This window comes from Vitis riparia, chromosome 2, assembly GCF_004353265.1.
Source record: "Vitis riparia cultivar Riparia Gloire de Montpellier isolate 1030 chromosome 2, EGFV_Vit.rip_1.0, whole genome shotgun sequence".
Lineage (NCBI taxonomy): Eukaryota > Viridiplantae > Streptophyta > Magnoliopsida > Vitales > Vitaceae > Vitis > Vitis riparia.
In genome coordinates this window covers 8,629,022-8,637,669 of record NC_048432.1, presented here as the reverse complement: position 1 = coordinate 8,637,669, position 8,648 = coordinate 8,629,022, and the positions used below count along the sequence as shown (strand labels likewise).

Here is an 8,648-nt window from a genome sequence, read left to right as displayed (position 1 = left end):
AGACAAACGCCTTTGCAACTGTGACCGCCGTGTAAGGATGTTTAAGAGAGATGAAGTGGGCATATTTTGATAGACGATCCACGACGACCATGATGACGGAATGACCATTGGAGTTGGGCAGTCCTTCAATGAAGTCCATCGAAATATCTGACCATATTTGAGTTGGAATTGGCAAAGGTTGGAGGAGACCTGCTGGTTTCATGCAATCAGCCTTGTATTGCTGGCATACCTCGCAAGTTTGTAGAAACTCCTTCACCTTCCGCCGCATATTAGGCCATACAAAGCTCCTGTTAATTCGGTGTAGTGTCTTATAAAACCCAAAATGACCACCCGTTGGGGAGGAGTGGTTGTCTTCCAATATCAACGGGAGCAAGGTGGAGGAAGGGCTCAGATAAACCTTTTCATCATAGAACCAAACCCCGTCGCGCTGCACAAGGTTATGTCAAGCACGTTTGTTCTCTAAGTTGGTGTAAAAGGGGTCCTGGAGGACCTCCCTCTGAAGTGTTTGCCACCATTCTGCACTTGGGATAGAAGTTGAGATGAAACAGACTTCTACCCTACGAGATAAGGAGTCTGCGGCTTGATTTTCTGGCCCTTTCTTGTATTCGATGGTATAATCATACCCAAGGATTTTGGGCAGCCATCGTGTCTGTACGGGAGTGGTAATCCATTGTTCCAGCAGATATTTAAGGCTCCGGTGGTCAGTGCGAACTGTGAATGGTTTACCTAGCAGGTAAGGACGCCATTTTTTTATTGCCTTGACAACTGCCAGCATTTCTTTCTCATAGGTGGATAGTGCCAAAGCTGATCCCTTTAAAGCTTCACTGAAATAAGCCACAGGGTGGTTATACTGAGTGAGAACTGCCCCTATCCCAGTCCCGCTTGCATCACATTCTATCACGAACCTTTGAGTGAAGTCTGGCAAACGTAAGGTTGGCGGATTGGTCAACACCTCTTTTAATTTGTGGAAGGCTTCTTCTGCTTCACTACTCCACTTGAATTGGTCCTTGGTTAAGAGTTTGGTTAAGGATGCTGCTATGCCGCCAAAATGGCTTATGAATTTTCGATAGTATCCTGCTAAGCCTAGGAACCCACGTACTTCTCTAGCTGTAGTGGGCTTAGGCCAAGTGACTACTGCCTGTATTTTGTCCGAGTCAACAGATACTCCTTTTTCTGAAATAATATGGCCCAAGTAGGTGACCTGTGTAACTCCAAATTGACATTTTGATTCTTTGACAAATAGTTGGTTAATGGACAGTATATCAAAGACAATCTGGAGATGCGATAAATGATCATTCCAAGACTTGGAGTATACCAGTATGTCGTCGAAGAATACAAGGACGAATTTCCGGAGATAGGACCGAAAGAGATCGTTCATGAGGCTTTAAAAAGTTGCTGGGGCATTGGTGAGCCCGAATGGCATGACCAAAAATTCATAGTGTCCTTCGTGGGTCCTGAAAGCAGTCTTCGGAATATCTTCTGCTTGCATCCGAATTTGGTGGTATCCTGATCTTAAATCCAGTTTAGAGAAGAACTTGGCCCCATGGAGTTCATCCAATAACTCGTCTATCACTGGAATAGGGTACTTGTCCTTGATGGTGATATGGTTCAAAGCCCTGTAGTCGACACAGAACCTCCAAGAGCCATCAGCCTTTTTGACCAACAACACCGGTGAGGATAAAGGGCTCATGCTTGGTCTAATTAGTCCCGAACGAAGGAGTTCAGCCACCATTCGCTCTATTTCTGCTTTCTGGTAGTGTGGATATCGGTATGGTCTCACACTGACTGGTTCAGTGTTAAGCTGCAGTGGAATTCGATGATCGTGTGGGCGTTTAGGAGGCAGGTTGTTTGGTTTCTCGAAAACCCGAGCATATTGGTTCAGCAGCTCTACCATTTCTGGCGAATGTCGAAGTGAAGGAGACTGGTTATGGGCAGGAATAATTTGAAAAAAGAATCCTGTGCCCCATATATTTGTACATTCCCTGTCATCCAAAGCCTTAATGTTAAAAATTTCAGCAATGCGTCTTACCCCATGAAGAGTATGCTTGGTGCCTCCCAATTTGAATGACATAGTGAGAGCCTTATAGTCTGATTCAATTGGACCTAGAGTCTCCAACCACTGGACCCCCAAGACCACCTGACAAGCTGCCACTGGTAGGATGTAGTAGTCTGTCGTGACAGGAATTCCTTGGATGGTGAGCATAAGTCCTGGACATTGCCCCATGCACTCGATTCGTTCTTGATTTTCCACGATCACCTGAAGTTTCTTCTCTCTTACGACTGGTAATCCGAATCTGGAGACAACCGTTTGATCAATGAAATTATGAGTGCTGCCGCCGTCAATCAAGACAGTTAGGTCTTTGTTCTTCAATCGGCCTAGAACACGGAGGGTTTGCGGGTGTTCACCCCCAGTAATGGCATGGAATGATATCTCAGGTAAGGTGTTAATCCTCTTTGTTCCTTGCTGGTTGTCACCTAGAGCTTCTTCCTCTTCTGGTGGTGTATCCGTGATCATGAAAAGCTGGGGCCGTTCACATCGGTGTCCCTGGAAGTATTTTTCGTCGCAATAGTAGCATAATCCCTTCTCTCTCCGCTCACGAGCCTCCTGATTGGTGATTCGGCGAACCGGCAACGAGGAAGGATTTAAGCTATTATTAGACCGCTGGGTTGGATTAGGTCCAAGAATTCCCGCGGAAGGGTTAGGTCCCTTCTGTAGCGTCGCTGTCATTGGGATGCGGCTAGGAGTTGCTGTTTTCTTTTGAAGGAGATTACACTCTTCAATCAGTCTTGCTACTCCAATGGCACTTGCAAGCGTGCGTGGTTGCTTAATCTTAACGTCTAGGCGAATGTCATCACGTAACCCTGCAATAAAGCAACCGATGAGAAATGGCTCAGGTAATCCGTCGACCTGGTGGGAGAGTCCCTCAAATGCCTCCTGATATGCAGCCACTGTAGTTTTCTGCTTTAGGCGGGACAATGCTTCAGAAGGATCTTCATATTCGGTAGGACCGAACCTGAGGAGAATGGCCTTGGTGAAATCATTCCAAGAAAGGGGTCCTCGAAACTTCGTCAACCAGCGGTGCCACTGGAGTGCAATGCCTTCAAGATGGAAGGAGGCAAACTGAACTTGGGTTTCAGCTACAATGTTCTGAAACTCAAAATATTGTTCAGCCCTGTAGATCCAGTTGATTGGGTCTTCCCCATTGAATCTGGGAAAATTCAACTTAAGGTGCTGTGGAAGGTGTGGGCCAGTATTGGTGATTGCGGTAGTGGTGTGCGAGTGGTGAACTGATCCCTCTGGTGCAAAGGGGTTGATTTCTGGTTGGGAGTGGTTGGCACTTCGAGTTACTCGCAAAGCTTGGAGCTCCGTCAAAACCGCCTGTAACGTAGCATTCACTTGATCAAAACTTGACTCATGTCGAGCCAAGGCTTCGTTGACCTCGTTGCGAAACTCAACATTGGTTTTCCCTCGTGTGTCCATGAAAAAAAAAAACGCAGCTCTGATACCAAATGATGAGTTTAATTTGAGAGAGGACAGGAGAGATAGGAAATGATGAGGTTTTGAATTCTACCCCCTTTTTTATTCACTTCATGCAGGTGCATTTATAGATGCATAGATAACTGAAACATTAACTGAAACACAAATAGTGGCCTATGACTAGGGAAGTGGCACAAAGAGGGTGTGGAGGTGTTGCCCACGTAACCATGATCTGAGAGTAAATAGGAGTGTTGCCCACGTGATCTGCATGCAATAGGAGGAGTGTTTCCCACGTAACTGTGACCTGCATGCAATAGGAGTTGGAGCAGGGATTTTGTATCAGAATCTTCAAAAGTCCTCCCAAAATTGCGTGATGACGACCCTTTGCAAGTGTTGTGGTGTCATAATCTTGGTGATGGTCCCATGCCTCTCCAAAGCTCTGATGATCCTGCTGCTATGGAGATACAAATGTTGCAAACATAAAGTAATGTTGTGGTCGGTGATTCTGATGGTGATCTATGCATGATAGGGGTTCAATCCCAACAAAAATATATATATAAAAAAATTGTTGGCTTTTCACTCTCGGTTATAGTTGTGCAAAATACAATTGCGGGCACACTCATGCTCACAACTACTAGATGCCTAAGCCTTCATTACACACATGTATTTCTGGTGCAAACATTTCCATCTATTTCCTTTACACATAAGTATTTAAGTCAAATTTGCATGATTTTCCAATTTTGACCATAAAGTGATAGATTTGTTGAAAAATTTTAAAAATAGTTTGCAAGAATAAGGTTTAACTAAGATTAAAAAAAAAATTAGAAGTTTATTATTAGTTTTAGCAATATGAAAATAATAAAATATAAGACTTGTTATTTTCATATGAGAAAATTATAAAAATGGCTTATTTCTTATAGTCATAATTCAAAATAGTTAGTTATTATTTAGGAGACACTTGATGTTTTCTAAACTAAGAAAACTATGTTACAACAACTTCTAAATGAGAAAATGTATCCATAATGAAGATTAAAATTAATTATAACTGAGTGATGATATATTTATATTTGGTTTTATAAAATTATAAAGCTTTGAGGACCATTGAAACTTGGGTTTCTACATTGCTCACAAGCATGAAAAATCCTTATTATGAGAAAAATATATCACAAATACTATCACATTGATGTCAAAATGTTCATGAGTGTTAAGTCTACTTGTTTTTAGATCCTAAGAACAACTAAAATTAGAATCTACATGTGTTTCCCTTTTAAAAAATAATCATTGTATTGGTTCATATCTTAAATATATAGTTAACACAAAATATTTAATGATTTATAATTTAAGAATGAATAACAATTAAACATATTTCCCAACACCAGGCAATACTAAAATTTATTATGATAAAAAAAAGATATAAAAATTAGTATAGAATTATTTTCTTTTATATTTTATACTATCATTTCACAAAAGAAATAGGTTTCCATATCTATACGTAATAATTCTAAAAAAATATTTTTGTTGAAAAATAATTTAAAATTTTATTTTTTTCACTTGTAGAGAGAATATGGAGTAATGGAGGATGATGTACTATTATTGATTACTTAGATAAACAGTGGCATAACCAAAGTTGATGATCCTAGAAGAGTGAGAGTGGTAGAGAATTTTTTAGCAACTACATAAGGAGGGTGAAAAAGGGATTGTTTAAGCATGGAGGAGAAAAAGAAAAGAAAATTTGATAGTACAAAAAAATTATAATTTGCAAAAAATTTAAATTTTGATTTTGAGTCTTATGGAGGAATTTTTTTTTTTAAGAACTCACTTTTATAGTTTTTTTTATTTAAACATGTATTATCAACCATTGTATAGTCATTATACCTAAAATTAAACATAGGGTCTAGGCTTTGTCTTGTGTTCTTTGGTTGACCTAATAGCAACCTAATTATATTATACAATCATATGGTATGATGAATAATATTCTATTTTATTTTATTTTTATACTTGTATAGTTTCAAAGTTGGGTCAATTTCAAGCCAATCACATTAGGCCTAGCAAGAGAAGAACTAATCTTTCATAACTAAAAACATCAAACTAAACCAAATTAAACTTCACTTAAAATATTTTTTTTTTCTAATTTACTTCCGTAGTTTGAGGTAAAAGTTGCAAACATAAAACAACCCAAACCAACACGAAAGAATAAAGTATATGTTTAACATAAATAAGTTTAGGTCAAAATTTGGTTAACCCATTAAGCATGTTTAAACAATTTGCCATGTTATAGTCAACCGACCTACAATATGTTTGTTACACACAAGAAACCCTAATTTAGATACATAAATACTTTGGTTTCACTTTTAAACCTAGGTTTTTTCTCTTGGTTCTTACACTCTCCATAGCCACATTTTACAATTCTCATCCTCTCAACACAACAATCATCTCACTAGGGGTTTTCTCTAGGTTGCCCATTAAAAACATACATCTAAAGCCTCTCTCATCACTATCATTATGGTTAAGAACAAAGGTTTGTTCACTTACGTATTTCTTTTATGTTGATTTGTCATTTTAGGGATTTCCACTTCTTCTTACTAGATTTTTTTATATAGTTAGGGTTTGATAACTTTTTTTAAATGTGTTCAATTTGCATGTGAAAGGTTATATGAAGGGAAAAACTCAGATCTCTCTGTTTCCCAAGTTTGGATCATGTTAGAAACATGCATAATTATCCTAGGCTTTTTTTAAATCCTATGCACAACTAAAAAGTAACATTTTATACTTTAAAAGGATTCAAAAAGTTCTAACAAAAACCATACCTCGTATTCGGATGTTCCTGAATCAAATCCACATAGCGAAAATGAAGATCAAAATTATAGAAGTTTGTAAACTTGAAGTCTTCCACCCAATGACTTGAAACTTGATCTTGGCACACTTCTTATGGGGAGGAAAAAAAGGTGGATGTTATGGCTCTCTATCTCCCTGGATGGTGGAAGAAAAAAGTTGTGGAAACCTTAACCCCAAGTGGGTATTTATAGGGTTCCTAAGTGGGCTTAAGTCATTTAAGCCCATATGGGCCCTGATTACTACTCAAAAAGTACTCTTTTATAGCTTGAAACTAACTGTTTTAAATACTTTTGAGTAGTAGTTAATACCTTTTAACTCAATTGGCACATTAAAGAACCTAGCAAGGGTTACTAATCAGTTTTTGGCAAGTTTTGGTGGTTTTGGTAGCTTTTTTATCATTGAAACAAGCCAAAAAGAGGGAGAATCTTGTGAAATCAATGGCAATGCAAGTTGAAGCTCAAATACATGAAGAATCCAAGCTTTAAAGCACTTCATAACCCTTTGCCAAACCAATCAGAGATGCAAGAAAGAAGTCCAACAACCAGCAACTTCTCATGGTTGTGCGAAATTTCGCACACCATGCGAAACCACTTGAGGCAACCAATGGATTTTGCACACCATGCCAAATTTCGCATGGTATGCAAAATCTTCCTGTACACCGACTCCGTTAGATTTTTATCTTCAGATATTTTGTGTAATTTCCTAGTTTCTCTTTGTAACCAACCTAGATGTTATCTTTTATATCTTTTTATATATCTTTTAGGTAGCTTATATATAAGGAGAGAGAGAGAGAGATGAAGGAAGATGGATGTTTTTTATAAAAACACTTGTAAAATTCTTACAGTAAGAAATATACAGAGCTTTTGCTTTATCTATCCTTCTCATTTTGTTTTCACTTTTCTTTTTAGCCAAACAACCTTTGAGGATGATTTCTCAGGGGATGAGTGGCTAGATTTTATGGTTCTTGGAGTGATGGAAGCTAGGTGAAGGACCTAAATGCAAAGGTGGGAGTTGTCCTTGCTTTAAATGAAAGTAGTTGTTAACCATTAATGGTTTTTATTTTAAGGTTTAACTTTAAATCCCTTAAAATCACCTTGAATGGCCAATACTTGGTAAGCTTTTCAGATTCCATGGATGCTTATTGCTAGATCCATGGATGTCTATTAGTTATCATTTACGAGCCATTGGAAGGTGATTGAAGAGGAGCGTATTTAGTGTTTGAAGCCATTAATGGGAAGCAACTATCAATTTCCATGAACCCTTTGGATCAAATCTTAATTGCTAAATATAAAACTGGTTCGGGAGATAACCATCCGTTATGTTATTGTCCCCAATGCGAGGAAAAGATCTGAAATCTTCCCCTTTGTCCAAGGAACCCGATCCTAGTGACCTAAAGCTCCAAGAGACCTTTTCTTTGTAGTTAACTTCATCTACTATTTTTGCTTAACTTAAAATCAATCTTTGCAACCACAATTCCATTTTCTTTAAAAGCTAATTTTCATAAAATAAAAAAAAAAAACACTATTTTATTTCCTTCATTTAAGTCAACTGTACGATGAAAACCCATCTCTATGGACGATCCTAGAGCCACTATACTATGTTAGCTATGCTACCCTAGTGGGAAGTGATTTAGGTTTTATAAATTTTGTTGATAACACCCGTCTGGCCCAGAATCAAATGGCATGACTGCAATGGGGACAAATCAAATGGTGTCGTTGCCAAGGATGGTGCCAAAGTATATTGACATGACTTTTGGTGAATACTTGTGATCTTCATCACAAGTTTGGTGATTTTTTTTTTACTAATTCTTTTTTTTTTTTGTTTATATTTTAGGTTATCTTTTATTTAGTTTCTAGCTAACCTTAACTTTTTCTTAGAATTGTATTTCTTTTGTTTTCTTTGTTTTTGTTTCAGTGATCTTTAGTTGTGCATGCTCTATTGGATAAGAGATATTGAGGGAAGACTTGTGAAGATTGAAACTCCTCGAGAAACTGAGTTAGAAATGTGCTTGAACATCATGGATATTCCACTTGAAGATCAGAATAGCCAACATGGTCAAGAGGATAATTTCAACACATACCGATCCATGAGGGACCGCATGCATCCACCTCGTATGAGTGCACCGTCATATATAGTGCCTCCCACTGAGCAGCTAGTAATCCCACCTCACATTGTGCCACTCCTATCTACTTTCCATGGGATGGAAAGTGAGAATCCCTACTCACATATTAAGGAATTTGAGGAAGTTTGTAATACATTCCAAGAAGGAAGAGCTTCAATTGACTTGATGAGGCTCAAGTTATTTCCTTTTACCCTGAAGGTTAAGGCCAAGATT

General features: G+C 38.2%; 1 pseudogene; it reads right to left on the bottom strand.

Annotated features, from left to right (window-relative positions):
* Positions 1-442: 442 nt before the first annotated feature.
* Positions 443-3,481, bottom strand: LOC117930151 (annotated as a pseudogene).
* Between the last annotated feature and the right edge of the window lie 5,167 nt (positions 3,482-8,648).